Raw genomic sequence first — 22099 nt, 5'->3', positions numbered from 1 at the left:
TTAAAAACTGCCAGTTCTCTCTACTCCTCTGCAGTTTTGGTAATTAATGGCAACAGCCTATTTCTCCGTTATCTCTGTTTGCACAACTGGAATTTATAGCTGCATTTGTAACTCAGCCCTTGCAAATACTGAGAAGTTGAAGACTCAGTGAAATACACTGTGTTTGGGTATTTATGCAGAGATATTTAAACATTTCTGCCCTGTATATTTTGTGAATGGGCTATACAAATAATTTTACTAACTCCACAGAACTGGCTTTTAACTATAGAGTCTAATGTATTTAAGCTGCTGCAGGACAACACGGCTTTATTCTCTGTAGACAACTTTATTCTTTGTCTTGTCATTTTTATTGTTCTAGTGGTAGTGAATAAAACCCTGCATCTGTTCCTCAGAAAGGACTTAATCCAAAGCTCACTGAATGCGGTGGAAGAGCCTCCACTGGGCTTCAGATCAAGATCTTTAGCTCACAAACAAATGCCCTTTGTTAGGATATGCTATTCAAGTACAGTACAGAAAAGTTACAGAGGTTCCCTATTTCTAAAACAATAACTGCTCTCTAAATATTTTTTGCTAATCCTGTTTAGCTGGAGGAACAATAAGCAACAGTACATAACCATTGAAATATTGTGGTTTGTGATTAAGTTGCCCCAGCAGTTGATATAATGTTGAGCATGTTTTGCTGGGGTAAGAAGCAGCGCTGTATTTATATGGCTCTTCCTGTGCATGCAGTAATTCAGAAAATCCATAGAGACACACTCCCTACCCCTGAGGATGTTCAGGCTCAACCAGGCAAGCTGGACAAGCGCAGACATCCTTCAGGACTGCCTTGTGTTGGTGTTATTGATGAAGCAGGCTTGAAAGAGGGATTTATAGAATAAAGAGGGATAGCACTGAATGGGATTTTTTCTGCACTGTGGAAAAGGAGCAGGATGAAAGGGTTTCTTACTCCACAGTAGGGAAAAGAAATGGGGCTATTGTGGAAGGGGGCACAAAGGGACTAAGACAAGGCGGGCGTAATCAAAGCAGAGACATTAGCTGGGGAAACGCTGTGAAGGGCTTTAAGTGGAGCTATACAGCCCAGGATTTGCAATGACTGCATTTTCTGCAAGCAGGAGGGACAGCCATAAGTCAGTTATGCAGCAGCATCCCCATCAGCTGCAACAAAGCCCTTTCTTCCTTACAACGTTGCAGGTACTGGGTATTTCCATGGATCTCTTGTGACAGGGAACTAGCAGTCCCCATCGACTGGAGCAGACACGATGCCAGGGAAATGTAGCTGCCTCCACAGCTGCAGAACAGAGCCACCTTTCACGTGGGTGTGGATTATGCAGGCTCTTACTACTGGGTATTACTCCTGTGACAGCACTGCTCACAGTAAAAGCACTACACTGTGTGGTAGGTGCTGACAGGGTTACTACGCACACAGTTTGTAAGCCTGCGATGACTAAAGCAGTTTGTGGAGCCAATACTACAACATTACTCACTCCAGGAGTCGCACTGAAGTCAATGAGATTACTCACATAGCTAGCTGCCGATAGAGATCTTGCCAAGCTGTTTTACCACACAATAAATGTGAGCAAATGAGCCTGTTAGTCAGCTGAATAACTTCAGAAAATAATTTTTAAGTTCGTATTACGTTAGTGCTTCGACTCCCCAGCCACAGTTGAGGTCCCGTTATGTGCTGAGAACATCCAGCAGCAGGCAGTCCCTGTCCCAAAATTCATCCACTCATATGGGCAAATAAGGGACAGTGACCCTCCTCAGTCACATCCCAGCAATGCCAGGAGCAAAACAGGGATCTCCAGTCAGTTCCCTGCCTCTGTAACACTCGTATTTCATCCCTGTGCTGAATATAAAGCATTTGTGAATGTGACCTCCAGATTTCCCACAGCTCCTCTGCTAACTGGCGGGTGGATCTCTGCATTCATTAGTTTTATAAATGCACAGAGAATACACACAAGTTCCATTTTCATCGCACACACACTACCGCACGTCGGTGCATTCCCTCCTCCAGCTCATCTGCATCTTATTCTGCAGTCAGGGAAATAACAAGAACCACAGGGAAAGGAAGAGAAAAGAATCAAATCGCACAAATTCTGACTGTCAGCTTCAGATGCTTAAAAAGCTGCATCCCAAGCAAAACTCATTTTTCATACTCAGAGAGATTCAGTGTGGAGGCCACCAGATCAGGCATCACCTCTCAGGACTGCATTTCATTTATGTGTGTTACAAAAGCACCCGGAACATTCAGCATCATTACCAGAGTACTTTCTCTTCCTTTATTCTGCACTCTGCTCAGCTTGTTTGAGAGCTCACAGAGAACAAGAACAGTGTGCCAGGCTGTAAAAGAGCAGCACAAAGTGATTTTTTTCCTTATAAGAAGAGGCATCCCCTTTGAATTGTTCTCCATTCGAGGGTTCATTGCGTAACAATAAAAACTCTGTCTCACTGACACTGGACACTGATACCCTGATAAAGTCCCAAAGCAAGGCCTGAATAGCTTATCAGCCTCCCGGGCAAAGCAGAAGGGGCAGATATGGATATGGCTTCTGTCTCTTCTCCACATTTCTCTTTCCTTTCTTCTAATCCCAGGACCCATTTCAGTCATTTTTTCCTAGGCATTCAAAACAGCCTTGAGATGTAAACTGGCTGGCTGCTGGAGGAGGAATGGGGTAATGCAGAGGGTGACATGTCCCTTTCCAGTTCATGAGGCCTGAGAGGCGAGGAGCTATCATTTGAGTATCAAAAATAACATTGGGTTAACATGGCTGCTCTTTATACCTTTTTTATTTACAGAGTTTTCAGGCCAATACCAGCTAATTTTGCCATTCATTACTTTGGCAAAGGTATTTGAACTTCATAGTAAAATTTAAGGAAGGCTGCACTCTAGCAAAGATTAATTCCTTCTCTTCCCCCTACCTGAAACTGCTCATAGAGCTGTAAAATGGAACTGCAGAGCATTAACAAAATACATATTTAAAACTAAACCTTAAGACATTATTTTCTTCTGCTGCTGTAACTGCTAAAAATGCAGATTAGAAGCAATAGGCAAAACTCATTATAATATACACAGTGAAACAGCATTTGACTTCCTCTGCGGTATATTAATCATGTGCTGCCTAATTAATACTATGTAAATGCATCCTTGACATAAGAGAAAGAAAATAACCAAAATTTGAACTGCATCAGTGTCATTAGCAATACTGCTTTATGCATTGGAACAAACTATGTGCTGCAGTTCAGCCCACTCCTGTCTGAGGACAGTAAACAGGAGAGGAGCAGAAAATAATTGTTAGAACAAAAGGGCATGGAGGTGGGAACCCAGGAAGAAGAGCTCCAAAGCTCACCCCTTTGCAGAGTAACATCTCTGTCTGCTCTAAATGTCACAGACTTTTGTTTATACTGCTAGTCTCCAAAACCTGAGACTTTCAAAAAGCGTAAGACTAGACTAGCCTTATTTTAATTATGCTCCTGAGGCCTGAAGGTGACCCTTCTTGGTTCCAAAGTTTTCTGGAACTAAAAATAAATAAATAATAACTTCAACAAATATCTGTTTTCCCCCCCTCTCCCTCACAGTAACTTGCCTATTCTGTTTCTAGCAGCTAAAGTTTCCGAAAACCCAACAAATGATGATCAGACTTGTGCAACACATGTGCACAGCAGCTGCCACCCCACTGCTCCTTTTCCTCTCTTTCTGTGGGTGCCATTTGGGTGGCTCACCTACAATTACGAATGCAGACTTCTACCCCTCTGCAATGGGCTGACAGGGTGTGCATGGTTGCGTGGAGCTTTACTGTGGTTCTGACACATGCCCTGCGCAGCTGCTCCATGTCCGGGATGGAAATGGGTAGGAGTCCCGTCCTTGGACAGGTAACTGAATTGCAAACATTCCCAGGAGCATTCCTGGGTGGTGCAGCTGAAACAGCCCTGCTCAGGGCCTGTCTCCCTTCCTCCTCCCACCAGCATGCATGCTAGTGGTAGGAAAAAAGCATGCACGAAAGAAGGGACCCAGAGACCTCACAGCAAAGCATGAAAGAGAGAAAGGAGATGGCTGCAGGTATGTAGAATGGCAAACAGTTCCCTGGGTCAAAGACCTTGGTGGGGTTTTGTCTGTGCCAAAGTTTATCTGCTTTCAAACACGTACATTTGCTAAGAAGGTCATGGCTACAAGTAGTTAATTAGGGAGGTAGCCTCTTGCTTACTTTAATAACATCAGCTTACAGGTCTGCAATGTTGCATATACATGGAAATGCATCTGTTTCCTTATACCAACAGCTTTTGTTATAACCTTTTTTCATTGTCACAATGTTCAGGTAGCACACGTGCCTGCGTGTGCTCATCCATGTCCTTCAGTTCTCACCCAGGGATGCTGTACTGAATTACCAACAGTAGCATGTAACTTCCCCTTAAAACATCAGCACCTGAAGAGTGGAGGGTGGCAAGTCTGACACTAAACTTCAGTAAAGACACCGGAGAACTAGGTTTGCAAACCTTGTGCCTGTGCTGTGCAAATAGAGATGCTAATTGGGTTATATCTGAAGGACACCTGGATTAATACAATCTATCTGAGAAGAGTCAACAGTGCTCCCGTAAAGTCCTGCCTTAAACAAACCTCTTGGAGGTCTCTGAAAGGGTCAACAAAAATGTGGATAAGGGTGATTTAATTTCCATATCAGACTGGATTTCTAAAAGGCTCTTAACAAAGGCTTTTAAGGAGACTAAGCAGCGATAGCAACACGAGGGAAAGCCCTGGTATCGCTCAGTAATTGGTTAGAAGATAAAATGCAAAGTAAGGGAATAAGTGACCAGTTCTCACAATGGAGGGAGGTGCTGGTCGGCGGAGGGGTCTGCAAGGGTCAGTGCTGGGATGTGAGCTCCTCAGCATACCGGTATCTTACCTGGGAAAGGAGTGATAGCTGAGTTCATCGGTGGTGCTAATTTACTTATGTTAGTAACAAGGAGAGGGACTGTGAAAGACACAAGGGCATTGTAAGGTTGGCTGGGCAGTAAAGGAAATTCAGTGTAGGTAAACGTGAAATGAGACGGGGAGAAAACAGTTGTGATCCACATGCAAAATGGTGGGATCTAAGCTGGCCATGGCAGGAGCAAAATCTGTTATGACAGTTTCACGGAGCCATCAGCTCTGTGCTCGAAGGTTCCTTGCAAAACATTAGTTATTTAGAGGAAAACATCATTGTGCCACTGTATCCCAAATACCGTGTGTTTCTGCATCTCAGAAAGGATCTGTTAGGACAGGGAGGTGTTCAAGAGGGCATTGAGGATGGCGAAGGGTACAGAATAGTGTGTGGACACAGACCCACTGAAGACACCCCAACACTGAAGACACTTCTCAGCCAGCAGAAGCAATGATGGGGTGGGGGGGTAATAAAAAATAAAATATATATATTTTAAAACAGTCAGGAAAACGTCCCTAAAGCCCGGTCTGAAGCATCCCACGTCCCCGGGGCCCCGCAGCGCCCGTAACCGGATAGCTCCGCGTAACCCGAGCACGGAGGGACGGGGGCGAGGGGGGGGTGCGAGGGGCGCCCCCGGGACGGGACGGGGACGAACGGGACGGGACGGGGAGGGACGGGGAGGGACAGGACGGGACGGGCGGCCCCCTTCTTCCTGGCGTCGGCGAAGGGGGCGGGCAGGGAGGGAAGGGGAGGAGGAGGAGAAGGAGGAGGAGGAGGAAGGGGACCCGACGTGCCGGGGCTGGCGGCGCACGCTGCGCGAGCGGGAGCGCTTGGGAAAGAGAGAGGGAGTAGCTGTGTGCGCGTCTGCCTGTCCGTCCTTCCGTCTGTCCGGCTGGGGTGGGCTGCGGCTCCGGCAAGTTGTCTTGTGGAGGGGGGCGGGGGAGGTGGAAATGCCGGGTTTTTGGGGGGTATTTGGGAGGAAGGGGGGAGGGCAGGAGGAGGGCACGTCGTGGAAGGGGGGTGAGGGGTGTCTGCGGGGGTCGGTGGAAATGCGAGGAGGGGAAGGGAAAAGGCGGGGAGGGGGATGGAAAGGCGGGGTGGGGGGGGAAGAGGGCGGCGAGGAGGGGAAGGGAGGATGGAGATGCGGGGAGGGGAAGGGAAGAGGCGAGGAGGGAAGGGGGCTGCCGGGGGGTCGAAGGAGCAGCCCTTGCCCTCTTCCCCCTCGCCTCCCCCCGGGGTGGTTGTTCCGACCCCGCGGGACCCCCCCATGCGGGCACCATGGCGTGGGGGGCTCACAGCGGGGGATGCGGGGGTCCAGGACCCCCCCAGGCCCTCAGGTGGAGGGGTGGCTGCAGTGTGACCCCCTCCCTCCCCCCCCCCGATCCCTCTCCGAGCCCCCCTTCTCTGGCTGCGGGGTTTGGGGTCCCGGGGGGCTCCACTGGGGAGGTCGGAGGGGGGTGCCCGGCTGGCGGCGTCGAGGGGGTTTGTTAGGATCCTGAAAAACCCGTGACGTAATTATTTTTTAATCAGCATGTTTTTTTCATGGCCATCTCATTTTTTCCCGGACTCCCCTTTTTGAACTGAAAAATTCCCGTATCTTTGTTCCAAGTCTTTCTATTTTTAGCTTCCTCTGTAAGACCAGAGCATGAGTTTTAAATATCTCATATATGTATATAGAACCAAATATAGTATCTATATATATTTGGTTCCCCTGCTTAGGACCACTGCAGTGTAAACTTCTCAAACATTGGTGTCTCTTCCTAAAAAGTTATTGAAATTATTACAGAGGGGGGCAGGCCGGCAGCTACTGTGAATTCAAACATTTGAGTTCCTGATGCCATTAATCATTACCCATAAAAAGCAGTCATCATACTGAACTTTGGTTTTTATCTTCAGATGAATCTCATATCATCTCACAGAAGATGTACGTTAGGGTGATAAGTACCAGCCTAATGCCAGAAAGAGGCAGAGCAGATCCCTCCATTGTGATTTTAGCACTGGAATAAACATTTTATTTTGAGCTGTGATTAACCGTTCAACGTTGTAATGATATCCTCTGATTCTAGCATTGTCTCATAGTTCTGGTATGTCAATTTGTATTCATGCTGTGTAAGTGTTTTGCAGAGGTTTTGCGTATCTGACAGGGATTTATTTCACTTTCACAATTACATTTTCTGGTCTCACCAGCCTCAGGAACCCAGGCAAGGTATAGATACATCAGTATCTGTGGTAGTACATGGCTTCTTTTTCCTCAAGAGTGCAAGTTATTTCATGTACATTTGGATGGCAGCTTTTGTTTCCCTGCACACAGCAGAGGATAGAGTTATAGCTGAAATAAAAGCATTCGTTAAGTGTATTCGTAGTAGGTATTTCTGACAGGTCAGTATTGCCTAGTTTTTATTCAGGTTGTCTTCATTTTGTACCTAAATGTCAGCTTCTTTGCTGCCCTTCGACAGCTTCTGCCAGAATAATGTTTCACAAATTTAAAATGTTACATACAGATGCTGGTAAGTTGTTTTTCACTTTAGTTTCCAAACACCTGTCCAAAGACTACAGGTCCCAGGTGAGCTCTTAAGCAAATTAAGCCATATTGATAGACATCTTTTAATAGTGCTGACAAGAACTAGCTTTTGTGGCAGCTGATGATTATTTTCTTTCCCTGCGGATGTCCACAGCAACTTCATTGCTGGGGGATCTGTGCATAACTTCAAAGTGCTTTCAAAATGCTCCAAATTTTTATTGACTTCTGCCAGAGTCTTCACTGTATGAAGAATACAGGGTTGTGTGGTTTATGTTGTGGGAGGGAGAATGCTGGAAGTGCGCTTTGGGCATGCGATGAGTTAATTCACGCCTGTTTGGCTCATCCAAACTGCAGAACCGACTTTTGCTACTGGAAACACCTGCTGATTTATCAAGTGCTATTGATACCGTATTTATAGCAAGGCACGAAGAGCTGCGTAATGCAGCATCTAGAACCGTCCCCATTATTGCCATTCACTGCGTGATTCTTCTCTCGTCAACACGGTACGGTACTGACCCCCAGACAGGTGGTGAGTTTGTTCAGCTGACCAGCAGCAAGTTCATTCGTGGTGCTGGGGTAAACACTTTTGTTCATGTTGCCAAAATTATTCCTCTTAATTTTTCCAAGAAAGAAAGAAAAGCATTGCCTGTCCACTGAGCCTGTGCTGAAGGGGCACATCTTGGTTCTTGTGAGCACAATGCATTTGGCTTCCTGAAGTCCACCTTAAATTCTGTGTTACTTCGATACAACTTCCCATAGTGTATTTCCAAATTCCAGGCTGTTGCAATACTGACCCCCAGCTATGTCTGCCCTCCCTCTGGAAAGAGAACAAAATCCATTACCCTTTGCCTTACCTGTGCTAGGAAGGGTGGCAGATCAGAGGTGACCAGTGTTTCCCCAGACACCTCGTCCCAGCAAGGATCACACGGCCTGGAAGAAATGTGCAGGAATCTCCAAAATTGTAGTGCTTGTTAGACCTTCTAGGGAAAGGCGCTTGGTTTTCTTTACTTACTGCTGAAGTATCTTACTGCCATGGAGCTTATATTCAGAAAGCAGGTACCTACTTCTTACTTCCATTCTTCTTCAGTTATCACTCCAGCTTCGGTCATGTTCCAGCTTCTGAGAAACCAAACCATTTACTTGTCGGTTTGAGATGAGCGAAGCGTGTGAGTGGGTTATTGCGCCTTGATAACAGGGGGATCTCCTCACTTTTTGCTGAGCGCCATGGCTCAACATGGAGCAGCACCAACCAGGCAGCAGCCTCCTGTGGTCCTCCTAGTTCACTGTTGATTCTTTGTTTGTACAATAGAAAAATTATGGACTCAGAATTCATTGAGAAGACCTTTCAGATGGTCCCACCCACTGGAGCTAGTCCATTGAAGCTAATACAGATAGAATTGGCATTCAAATTCTATAAGCAAAAAAACTTGCCCTGCCAATTTATGACTATGCTCACTTATATGAGTATTGCATTTGTCCTGGAGAGGGTTGTTCTTTAATTGACTGCTGACCTGGACCACTAGAGTACAGCTCTATAAAATTAAGTTTAATTATGAAATATAACATCAGCACTGAATGAATGCCAGCAAATGCAGTTAGATCTATAATTTATGTAATTCTCTTTAACTAGGATGCCAAAATCTAGTCTTTTACTTCTGTGTGTCCAAAATGTTATTTCTGCTTAAACTTTGGGCTGCATTGCTCTGGTACATTAGTTTTCCACATCAGTCTATTTAATCTTGGCAAAGGGTAAATACTAATTATTTGTGACAAGACGAATGCAGTTGTGCAAAGTCCATGCTCTATGAAATCTCCTATCTGGGAATCATCTGCTCTTTTAGAATATACTGTGCAGGACAGATTGATACAGGAGGAGGTGAAGAAGGATTTCAGCCTGCACTGAGGATGCAAACCGTGCAGTCTGCCCTCTGTCTGAGGGTAGGTTAACTAGAGCTAGTTTTCATCTCAGCCATCTGGAAATGAAGTGTCTGGTTTGATCTGGTATGCCTCTGTAGTTCATGTAAAGAGGAAGGTGCTTCCAGAGAGCTAGCCATCTAATATGTCTCAGATTGGGATGAGATTTTTTGTTTTGATTGGCCTGTTGGCAGCCTGTCGTTGTAGACATCGTGGTTGACTACAGGAATCCAGATGTTGATGCAGATGGCATCTGAGCACCCTTCCAAAGCTGTTTTCTGTCATCAAGTGAGAATCGTGGAAAATCAGTACTGAACTGTGTACAGAGCTTTAAAAAGGATGCATTGCGCACGGTCTCTTTAGTACATCACAGATGTATCTCACTCCTTCCTGAAAAAAAGTCTTAGTCCTTAGTGCAGATGTTTCCCAGCTGTAAAATGGGACTATTGATTCTTCCCTTTACTTCTCCACGGTGGAAGATCTTCAGGGCTGTTTCACTGCAAAAGCAATGTGTTCAAACTGTCATTTTAGTTGCTGTTGGAAGAAACATCCTAGTTCACAGAAATCATACTGTAACTTTTGTTCAAAATTGTATACTACAGAAACCTAGATTTTGTCATCACTTTTCTTGTCTCCCAGTTAATCGTATTCACAATACTGGGATGTTGTGGTATCATGACAAAATAAACATCATATTAAAATTCTGTTTTAGCAATACAAATTACGGTCTAATTGTTGGTGATGAACAATCTTCAGTAATCCACTCTAATTATATGTCCTGCCATCTTTAATTAAAAAGAAAAAAAAAAAAAAAAAAAAAAAAAGCTTTGGCTTCAGTTTATAATTGATGACAGTTCAGAGTTTCACTTTTTGTTTACTTGGTTTGCTTTGTTTTCTAAGATTCGAGGTTTACAGGAGAAAGCAGAACTGTGCCTTGAGAGTAATTCTTCAGAAGTGTGGTAGAAATACTTTGTAGTAATTGGACTCAAGTGTTACATTGCTTGATATGATACTTTCATGCAATATGCTGCAGAAATTAGAATTTTCCCTAGATATTGTTGAACAGAATGATTTCTTCAGCCTCTTATTAATAACAGAGGAAAAAAATGCATTTAAGAACAAATTCCCTTAAAAACATACATACATCATTGGGAAAAATTGATTATGTGCTACTGAATGACAAAAGTGTGTCCTGCTCACTTTAGAATTTACTTTCAAGCTTTGTCTAATTGACTAAAGAGATAAGTTGTGATCTAGGAAGCATGGATGCTTTCAAAGATCTGGATTTTTGTTCAGAATCTCTTGATTCCACTCATTTCTTTTGTGGCTCCGGACATCATCATTTCCCTCTTTTCCATTTTTTTCAATGTTAAAAAGAAAAAAGACCAAAAACATTTCTGTGTGCAAGTAGTTAAATTCACATCGCAATGTGTGCTTTGGAAGGAAAGGGCTGTCCATGTTTTACCAGCTTTTTTTCTACATGTTTTTTCATTGTTTGTGTAACATCTGTGTGTAATATATGTATGAAGCAGGCAACTTTTTAAGGGTGCAGTGGGTGTAGCAGTAGCAGTAAAATGTGGCTTTCTAGAAATTAAAGTTTAGCAGTTTACTGAAGTAGTGAGAAGAACCACCTTTTGCCTGGATAATTTCACAACACCGTTAAACCAGCAATACATTACGATCATACTGATCTAAATATTGAAAAAAATACAAACCACTACCACTTCAATCACAGAAACTAAGTGCAACACTTTCTGGGCCTGGGTTTAAATGTAAATGGACATGCCGATGTGTGTCGCTTCCTTCCCAATGCTTCCCAGGGACTGGTATTTGACATCACAGCTGTTATTTTCTATCCAGTGAATCCAGGGATTTCAAGCGGTCATTTTGTGCCTCATTATCTGGGACAGTGGTACCAGCATTAAGTTCAAGTTGAGCTTTTTAACAGCCACTTTTTTTCTAGTACTCCAGGGAAAAACACAGCTCCATCTGTATACATGCTTGGTTTGCCCTATTTCTGTGTCTTATTGAATCTGGGGCAAGTTTAGTAGTGCCAATTTATAATAATTCCCTAATAGGATTGCCAATACACAACCCACATCCGTCTTTCAAATATCTTCACTTTTAAGAATTTCCCTTTTTTAATAACTCTTCCTCAGCAGGCTGCAGGAAGACATTAGACTAGAAATAGAAACCAGCTGAAATGTACACCCATCTTAGCATCTTGAACCAACCCACGCTGTTAAACTAATTAAATTTGTATACATCTATTAATAAAGGTTGGAGTTTTTCCGCAGTAAAACACCAAAGATTATTTTTGTTTAAGAAGGTGGGACCAAGCCAGCAGTTTTGTACAAATATTTTCCTGCTGTAGTTGTGGTCTCTTGGAATGTATCACGGTGCTCCTACAACTTTGTAAGAAAGACAAAGTGAAGCCAATCTCAAATCTTTAAGCATTGTGCTATCATCTTTCCTTGTAAATAGGTCACGTTATTTCCAATTTTAGAGTTCCCCATTAGCTGTTACCCTGCCCCAAGAGTGAGTGTAAGAAAATATATTTGCCTGTAATGCTCTCGAGAACCCACATGTTGGCACGGGAGCTGCTATCAATAAACCCACAGTCACTTAACCTGATTTCAAAACATTTGAAGTGCATGCAAGGTTAAGAGGCTGTTGTGGCTTGTGGCACGTTTTGGAGCTCCAGATGTTTCTGTCCATTCAAAAGGCGTGTTATTGGCACAGCTGTTCTACTGTGGAGACAAAACACGGTGACAACAGGGTGCCTTGGGGTCTCGACACCCCATCGTTTGAACACCATGCAGCCCCTGGGGGGGTATCCGGGGCAGACCTCAGCAGCATTGCTCAGAGGTGGCACAGCTGTGTCCAGCAGAGCAGCATCTGCACATCTTTATTCACTGAATGAAGACCGAGCCAGTCCTTTGTTGTTCCTAGCACCTGCTGCTGGTTGTCATCATCAGAAAGCAAAATTCAGCCAAAGTTGTAGCCTGATTGTGTTATCATTTTAAGTCTTTTCTCTGTGTCCTTCCTTTCTTTTCCCTATTTCTTTCTCTTATGAGTCATTTCTAAACACTGAAAATACTCAGACTATTTAAGACATTTCAGCATTTTTCTGTTGTGGAAGAAGAGGATGTACTAAAATCAGCTTAATTAAAAAGAAATGCTTTGGTCATTCAGTCAGATCTAAAGAACAGCATCAAAGTACCTGTGCTGGTTTTAGATGCTGTTGTTTCATCACTTAGAGATCAATTCTGTCCTGCATCCATTCTGTACTCCCAGCCTTCATGATCCTTCACATAACTGTCTTTGGACTATTTATGTTTTGTACTGTCACTTAAACTATTCTGGTTCAGTTCCTGACTTGGCTTAATTTAGAAATGTATTAGCCTCCTTCACCATATCTTCTTGCCGATGCAAGCTTCTTCTTCCTATTGTTTCCTTGGTTCCCTGTGAGTCCCCTCTGAATCCCTGGTGAGCAGCAGCTCTGTGAAAGCATAGCAGTAGACACATTTTTGGGAACTTTTAGGAATATGGGTCCTTCCACACAAAAAGCTTTAAAAGAGAATCCAGCATGGACAGATGAAGTGCCCTTTTGCTTTCTAAATGAGGCCTTATAACAGTTTTTGGTGGGCACTCTCAATACATCTGTCTTGTTGCTCGTTTGGCATCCTGTGCTGATACGTCTGTAAGGCCCAGATTTACATTCATCATGCTGTATTAAACATGTTTGTTAATAAGAACACAGGTGGCATGGTACAGTGGATCAGAATATAGGTTGCCAAAGATTTTTAGGGAATAGTTCTCCCTTTAAATTAAGAATATCTTTTAATTAGTCAACAGTTTTGACCAGGATATACTTCAAGCCCTTAAACATCTTGAAAATCTTTTCCCATCTAATTAATTCAGAGATATCAACGGGGAGCCCAGGTAATTTTGAAATTTCTAGGAGGACAAGCCTCGGGGAAAAAAAATCACATTTGGAGTTGTCACTAAAAAGTTGGCAACAGTTACCTGTGTATTTAGAGAGTACTAAAGGTGAGCCAAACTGGGACTGAGTGGTACATAAGCCAGCCTTTCAGAAATAGCTGATCGTTTCTTGCAGGGGAAGACTCCTTCCTCACATCTTTTTGTCAGATGCCATCAGATTCCTTCTGCTCTGAATAAAATGTTCTTAGGCTTTTGTGGCTCTCGTTCATTCCCAGGCCTCTCCATAATTCAGGGGTTTCATTTATATAGCAGCAACGTTCCAATAGCAGAATTTCTTTGTTCTGCTCTGCATCTCGGGGGATGTGTGGGAAACCCACAAGTCCAGCCCTCAGTCCTTTCTTGCCTGCGGTTCCTGTTGACTCTGGCGAGTCAGTATCCTGCTGGTCTGGGTGAGGGACATGACTTCTCCATGACTAGCTGGGTAGATCTGTGTTAAGCCGTCTCCCGCTGGAAACCTGTTTTCTTTTGGTAAGAAAGAATGATAGCACTGTTCTCGTGCATGCTCCGAGGCGCTGGGTTATCAGAAACTTTGTGAAGGGAAATCAAGCCAAGTCAACACCCTCTGTTCTCAACAGTGTGAACTGCCAAAAAGGGGACTTTCCAGAGTCGCCTGAGAGGGTATTGCCACTCCATCCCAACCTGCCTGCAGTGTAGATCTGTGGAGGCAGAAGGTGCATAGTGTTTTTTTTTAAGAGTTCCTCTTTCCACACCTATGGGACATGTTTCTTCAGAAAAGTTTCTTCAGAAAAGTTTCTTTGGAAAGGCAAACTGATATCCCACAGGTGCAGATGCTGCAGTGGGCATGTCTCTGAACTTGTGGTAGGTATTGGAAGAGCAACCTTGAGGCAACCAACCAAACAAAAACAACAAAAACAACAGAAAAATACATATAAGCAAGTTCATTTATATGAAAAACAATGCTGAACATGGAAGAAGGAGAGTGGCAGGAGGTTACTTACACCAGTGTTCATTAAGTCAAGAGCCAGATGGCATTTAAAGCTGTGGTCAGGTTGCATCGTCCAGGAGTGTTCATCTGCAGAAGCAGAGAATCTGAGATAATTAAAAGCTAAAGCACTTCTGTCAACATCACACATGCCCCTTTAGCCTTCACATTAGCTTTGTGATACAAAGAAAGCACTTGCAGCAAGGTACCTGGTCTCTGGGGAGCTGTAGGGTTGGTCACAGGTGGGGTTCCCATCTCAGTTTCATAGGAAGAGCTGGCAGTTCTGCAGAAAAAGCCTGAAACATCAGAGCAGAAGTCTCTGCTGACATGAGCCTCCTCTTGGAGGGCTCATGTCCTCCAGGCACAGATGTAGTTGTTGGTCTAGGCTGGAGGGGTGAGCAGTGACCATCTAAACAACAAAACGTTTGAGTTTCCTCTGCAGATGCCCCACCAGCTCTTCTCAGCCCATTCCCTCTTAGGTGGATCTGCGAGTTAAGTGGGAGGGTGACAGCAGTGCACAACGGGACAGCTGTAATTTACGGCTTGGGACTGACTTTGTAACTAACAGGCCTGCACGTACGTGTGTGCTTAGCCTAACATCCCATCAACATCAGCCGTCTGTCAGCATGCAGCTGTGCTGGGTAATGCATCATGCCATTTAAATCTTCTTTCTAGCTGGTGGATCTAATGAATACTTTAATTTCCTTGGGAGACAGTAGGCAGGAGGAAAAATAAAGGAGGAGACGCTGCAGGCCTGGCAGTTCATGTTGTGGCAAATGTGAATTTTGAAATAGGATACATGAATTTTTAAAACAAATAAAGGTGACCCACTTTCATGGTAGGAGGACTTCGTTTTGCTAGGAATGGTGCCAAGATTTTGTAGTGACTTGGTGGCTCCATTCCACGGGAAAGTGGTGGTGGGCCATACTACAAGAGGAAGCCCACTGTGGAGGGTCGTGCTGACAAAACATCTCAGGCTCCTTGTAGTCTGGACCTTGAGAATTTTAGGTAGCTAGGCAGTAAGGGAACAGGCCTCTGCTGCTCTGTTGCATGTCATGTTTGGGACTGGACTCCGGGCCATGCAGTTAGCTTTGTGATGATGAAGCACATTATGTATATATTCTCTTGCAATTTTCTGGTGGAGTGTATCCTGTGATGCTTTCCTGGCCTGTGTCAGCAACAATATGGACATATGTCAGTGAATAAAGAAAGGGCAACTTCACATCCATGACCTCTATCACTTCATTTACTAGAAGCCTGTTTTATTTTATGGGCTTTGTAAGGAGCTTGCTAGAGATGGTGCACACTTTTCCACAGCAAAAGAGTAAATGTCTCATAAAGGAACTAGAAGCAAATTTTTCTTGTCTTTAACTTAAAAGAAGCCCTAAGGAATGAGTGAAGTACTCTCTGTTTAACTAAAAAGCAGTTTCACTGACAACAAGTTTTGTCTTGCTATCTGCAGTTATTTTGTTTCTGAACCTTTCGAGTTTCAAAACATCTCCTGGGCTGAAGAGTTAAAAACTAACAAAAACATTTAGATTTCAACTGTATTGTAAAGATCAGAAGAGTCTGAAAGAATGCCTTCACTGGAGCCTTTGTTGTTTTTGTTGTTCAAATGGTTAGGTTTACATCATTCTCTGAAAGGCTCTGATAAAAGCCACCCCTCCTCAAAAAGAAAAGTATTCAAACCTAGGGCCCAGGCTGTCAGTAATGCCAATAGGCAGGGCTTGGCAAAAGAAGACGCTATGATTTTTCTCTCTGATAACACAATCAGATGAACAGATATATACAGAATACATATATATATACAGAATAATGTCATTATTCTGTTTTGGTATTTTCTGCTGTCCATGACAATGATACAGAGTTTGGTAATCATATTTTTTGGTTGGTGGTTTTGGTGGTGGTGGTGTTAGTGGTTGTATGGTTTGGCTGCCAGAGAGAGAACAGAAAAAGAAAAAAATGTCCTTGTAGCTGCAGCCCTTGTACCAGCATATTTCCATTCTCAGCCACTTGGAGGCTGTCTCCCCACCTGTTCTGAGGGTCCCCTCCCTCCATCTTTAAACTATTTATTGTCTTCCAGAACCTCAAAATTTGTCTTTAAGTGTTTAATGAATTTCTCTTTAAAATATTCAAAGGATGTCAAGGGCCCAAACAACAATGAAGTGTATGTATGCTAAACCTATCCCAGCTCTGGTCACTGTATGGTTTATGTGAAGCCAAAAGTTGACCTGAACATTTATGTGATGGTAGAGGTTCCTAGCTCACATAAGGCATGTGTAGAAAAGGAGTAACGTGGTGTGTGAAAGGAACAGTAGGGGAACTCGTGAGAAGGATATCCTGTCCTTCCATCCATAGCAACCTGAAGCTGTGACATGAATACGAGAAATTTTAAAGCAGTGGAAACAAGAGGTGTACCTAATAGCTCAACCTGGTTTAAAAGAGATGTGGAAATTTGGCTTTCTCTTGTTACTAGTGTAGAGGTTTGGTTTTTTATTAGCTGAACCAAGTTTGCTGCCAGCTGCAGCTGAATATCAATAGCAGGACTGACTGCATTACAGTTAAATATCTCAAAGAAAACTCAGAGCTTGACCAAGCAGCAATAGGCTTTTTCATCATCATCAGAAGTTACCAAAACAAACATCATCAGACAGTAATCAGTGTCTGCCATAGATAGAAACCTATCATCAGAGAAAATCTCTTAAAGGAAATTAGTAAAGATTTCGTTTTTATCCTTAAATTCTTGCTCTTTCATGCTCATTATTTCATGCTTTTCATTATTGTTGCTGCAAACCTCGTCATTTGTTCACAGCACCTTTTAACAACCACAATTTAAAAGATATTTGGGAATGTCTGTCAGTCCAGTCTTGGAGTGTGAATGCTGCCAGTACGCTGTTATTTTTTTTCTCCTTACAGTGGTAAATTTGTCTTCTGTCAGAATGGAATAAGCACTTGCTGCTCACTACTTTTGCTAATGTTATTTAGTGAAGTTGTATATGCTTTTTCTCAATTTTAAGGCCAGATGGTCCTATGCTTATACATTTAACAGCATTGTGTAGGTACTTTTACTGAGGTTGGTGGATGTCACCATGGTTCTTGCCATATGTGGCTTTTTATTTTTTCTTTATAAAATTATGTCAACCTGCTGGGATTAAACTCATTGCATAGAAGGAAAAAATGTGAGATGTTTCCTGCAAACAATTGATGACAAATTCATTGTACTAAAGCTTTTAGAAAAGGAACTTTTTTTTTTTTTTTTTGGAAGGTGAGAATAAAGGAATTTCCTCCTCCACCCTTGTGTTGTTGAGCTGTAAACTGATATTGTTGAGAAGGAAAAAAGTAGCAAGGCTACTGTCTGTTCCAACAGATAACTGAGTTTGCTCTGGGAAAATATTGATGCCACTCAGCGTACTGCCTTGTGTTTTTTCTCAGGAGCATGACTACAATTTGATTCTGTCAATCAGTAGCAATTACAGCATTCTGCTTCTTCATTAGAGGTTTCTGAACCAACTAAAGCTTCACTGGCATCTGACACCTGACACAAGATGTTCATTCCTGGTGCTATCTAGCTCCCATTGAGGGAATGGGAAAATTCTCTTTAAGGGTGTTCAGTTTCTCTATTTATCAGACAAGACTCCTGAATTCAGGTTTGATGCTACCTTTTTTTAGTTTATTTTTTTATTGAAGTGCACACTTGGCAGCAAATGCTGAATCCTGTGGTGCCCTGTGCTTTATTTTATTTTATTTTATTTTATTTTATTTTATTTTATTTTATTTTATTTTATTTTATTTTATTTTATTTCATTTTATTTTATTTTATTTTATTTTATTTTACTTTTTGTCAGACTATGAGTAGGCCCAACATCCCACCTTTTCCTGTTTTCCTTGGTCCCCACACGATTTCCCACAGACAAAAGCTGCTGCAGAAATGCAGATTCCAAGCTCTTTCTCTGGCATTACTCTCAAATCTGAAATTTTCTTTAATTCATTTCACCAATAGTCTAGTTTTCTGTTACCACTCATGTGAAATATCATCAACAGAGTAATGCTGTTCTGAGTTGTTCATTGTGGTAACCCTAATTAAGATTGGGAGTTGGATTTTAGTAGCTATGTAAGTCTATTATAATTGACAGCTTCTGTCCCAAAATCCCAAGTAGAGAAAAGAGAGAATAAAGAGAGTGGATAGATCTTGTTGCTCAGTAAACAATGTATCTACCTATGGACCCGACAGGGCTGCCAAGTCCCAGCAAAGTACTCCATCATTTTGTCTTCATGCATACTAGCTCTAGTATAATTAAAACTGAAATCTTCCTTAGTGGTTGTGAGTGACAAGCTGAGGTTTGTACAGGTCTTGATTTGGCAATAGGTCAGTCAGCTCCTCTGCTGTGAGTGCAGAGGAAAAGGTGTCAAAATGTGGGGCAGGTTCATCTTTCTAGGTTACCTGTCACTGTTGACATACTTGTAAATGTAAAGTGTGGAGTCACAACTATACCTGCCTGAAGGAAGGACCAGCCAGTTGGAGTAGTTAAAAGGAGCCTTCAAAGGCTACCAGCCTTTTTCCTTTGCACCAGAGCACATTGCTCGTAACGGTCACACACCCAGCCTTCCGCATTCCTAAAAATGGGTATTCCTCAGCCACAGGTGGAACAGATATTACTAGTTTCACATGTGCAGCACTTAGTGGTGGTTCTGGGCTTGAGCTACTCCACCCTGACATTGTCATGAGATTAAGCCTGGGAAGTGGTTGGAGGAAACAGTGAGGCAGAGGCAGGGCGAGAGGAAGTTCTCATGGTCTGAGGCTGGGATGATGTCAGGAAGAATAATTGTTTTGTACTCTTAATTACCAGCTTGAATCATGAAACCCCAGTTGACATGGGTGGGGAAGCAGTGAGAATGCGCTGTGCGGCAGCTGCGCTGAGCGGTAAGGGAATAGTCACCTGCATGCTCACCAATTTTTGGCTTACCATGAAAGGTGCAAGATGACAGTGTGGGCTGATCCAAAGCCCCAGCAATTTGTTAGTTTGGACCGTGGCTCAGTTGCCATATGCCACAGTAATCAAAGCAGAATGGGAGCTCATGGCTTTATCCTGTTCCCGTCGTGGTAGGGCAGGTTTTTGAATCTGCAGTAGCCTCTCTGGAGGCACATAGGTTCATAATGACTTAACGAGACCTCATACTTAGTTCTTACAGTTCTCCCAGAGCATGCCTGTGTCTAACAGATGCTTTGATCTCTTGAAGAGGAGATTAAAGGAATATGGCACATTAAGTTAAAGGCACTGCTTTTAGTATAGACACTAAAATATTGCCTACATCCTGTAAAAATGAATGTACACAAGTAAAAACAAGCAAAAGTTAACTTTTTAAATATGTTATATTCTCAAAGTTGGTATATTTTAGTTACCTCTTATTCACATGGTCTGATATGGAGACTGTAACAAGCTAAGTATATAAGTATGAGGATTTTGAGGCTGAATCAGAGATTTAGCGAGAGCAATTTTCAAGGGGTTCTGCAGGAAGAGGGTACAGTGTTACTTAATTTCAAACTAAGTTTCCCCTTAATTTCCTAGTTGGAATCTAACACTCCCAAAATGTGAGCAGCTTCAACTCCTTCCCAAATGTTTGACTTCTGCATCAAGTCCCTGTCTCCAGTGCCAACCACATCAAGCAGATTTGTAAAGGGGTTTTTACATTGATGTGTCTCTTTTTCACACAGCTGTTTTCACTTATGCATCTGCTGTTGCATATGGACTTTTTTTTTCTTTAATTAGAGAGGTGCAGATGAGTATGGGATTGGAAAGCACGTGTGTGTGTGTGTATGTGCACCACTTCTGTTGGTCTTGAGAACACTGATGTAATTGGAAAGGTGTGTGCATGCTGAACATTTCATTCACAGCATTTATAGCTTCCTTGATTAAACACCCATTTTGATGTATTCTTTAAAACCTATTTCATCCTAAAGGAAGAGATGCCTATCAAATTGTGCCTATGCTATGTCCTGCTCAAGAAGAGTTTCCAGCAGTCTTGACAGGAAGCAGAAGCTGTGAAGGAACACTGAAGCTAGCAGAAAGTTTTCTGCTGATGTCAGGTAGATTTGGATTTAATTGGCATTCCCCTACAGATGGCATGAATGATTTAAGATAAGAAGCTGAAATTAAAAGGCAGAGGGAGAAAGAGGAGAAAGAGAGAGATGCAGCTTGGTCTAAAATCTGATTAAGGGCACTGTACTGCTGTTTTTGAACAATCTGTCAGTGCTCTAGATCAGAAAATACAATTGTTCAAGTTTATAAGGATCATCTAAAGCTAGGAGAAAATGTTGTGTCATATGACTCTTACTATTATTTAGTCAATTAAAACAACTTACTGGAAAATTTTTGAAATTTCCCTAGAGAGGCGTAACTGGGACAGTACTGAATGTGCAGGGAAAAAAATCTTGAAGGTTGACATCTGTCAACAGAAACTAAATGGAAAATATGTGGGACAGCATTGCACAAAAATGATTGTAAATCCCAGAGTACAGGCAGTGAATGACACAAGTTTGAATCAGTAAAGTCTCACAGACATGTTGTAGCTTCAGCGGTTAGGGAAATAGTGCTGTGATGGAGAAGATTCTACTCAAATATGGTTTCATTTGCCTTGGAACTTAAGGTTCCTTATCAGCAATTTCAGACCCTGTTAGATTTAATCCTCTGTGCTTTGGAAATTTCACCATTGTCACGCATACATTTGCCAGCTTGGAACCTTACAACTCCTTGATATATCCATTACTTACTAGTTCTTCACATTTTTTCCGTATGGAAATTCTCCTTGAAATCAGATCGGAGTTTGTGTTCACTTGAATTTCAAATTATTTTCCCTAGTACAGCTGGAGAGGAGTATCTTGGTCAGAAGCCATTTGTAATAAAACCTTGATTTTGTCTAGTCGCCATAGAGTTGGAGTCTTTCTGATCAGTCTTCTGTTGCTCAATTTTATACACTGATTTTTTTATGGTGTCCATGCTTCAGCTTTTTCATGGTAGCATTTGTAGTATTGGTACAACTGAAGTCTGTAAGTGTTGTTTATAAAGCTAACATACCCCTTGCTCAGCCAACTAATTAGCATGACCATGGCAAGCTGCCTGAGGTTTTTAGGTCTGCATTAACTCACCTGTTGCATACTGCTTAAAACTGGAACATCACTGAAATATTAGAATAGTGGTAAACATGAACAAAGCAGAATGTCTGAGAGTAAAATCTTACCAGAATAGAAATACTTTCTTGTTCAAGTCAGCATTTTGAAAGAGAGCAATAAGTTGTTACCAGCTATATGGTCTCAAAACATGTTTTGCAATTCCTGGGTCTGCATCTGAAGAAGGAAGAAAATAAAATATTGACTGAGGTTTCGCTTCCTTGTACTTCTGTGCACTTTTAAAACTTATCCCTCAGATCCAATACTGGCCAAATTTTAATCCTTAGGACTGAAGCTCACACATTCTCCCCAAAGCACACTTGGCCAGCTTAGACAGTGGAGGGATAGCTGATAGCAATGAAAAATGAGCATGGGAGGGAAGGTCACTCATCCATGTCCATGGAGAGCAAGGCAGTCAGGGAATGCAGTCTAAGCATGCTTCTCTGAGCTGTACACATATCAGAAATGCTCACATGTGCTACCCGGGGTGAAACAAACCGACAGATGGTCCATAATCCGCAAGCTCTACAAAAACTATCATACATGTCTCCTAATCACTCCTAATGAGTGATGATAATGTTTCTTTTGCTGTCCGTAGGACTCTGATTGTGCCTTCTGGTAAGCATGAACAAACT

The 22099-nt window shown here is 42.6% G+C and overlaps 1 protein-coding gene across 9 annotated transcripts in view; it reads left to right on the top strand.

Annotated features, from left to right (window-relative positions):
• PALM2AKAP2 (PALM2 and AKAP2 fusion) overlaps positions 1-22099 on the top strand; it is a 257880-nt gene that overhangs the window by 159251 nt on the left and 76530 nt on the right. The window contains exon 1 of one of the 9 annotated variants that reach the window (XM_068666552.1): positions 5683-5813. The exons of 7 other annotated variants lie outside the window; for them this stretch is intronic. The gene's annotated coding sequence lies outside the window, so the exon portion shown is untranslated. Of the gene's footprint in view, positions 1-5682; positions 5830-22099 lie in introns of those variants that run through there. One more of the 9 variants, XM_068666549.1, reaches the window with a different exon arrangement.

This window comes from Anas acuta, chromosome Z, assembly GCF_963932015.1.
Source record: "Anas acuta chromosome Z, bAnaAcu1.1, whole genome shotgun sequence".
Taxonomy (NCBI): Eukaryota; Metazoa; Chordata; class Aves; order Anseriformes; family Anatidae; genus Anas; species Anas acuta.
This window is presented reverse-complemented; position numbering and strand designations above follow the sequence as displayed.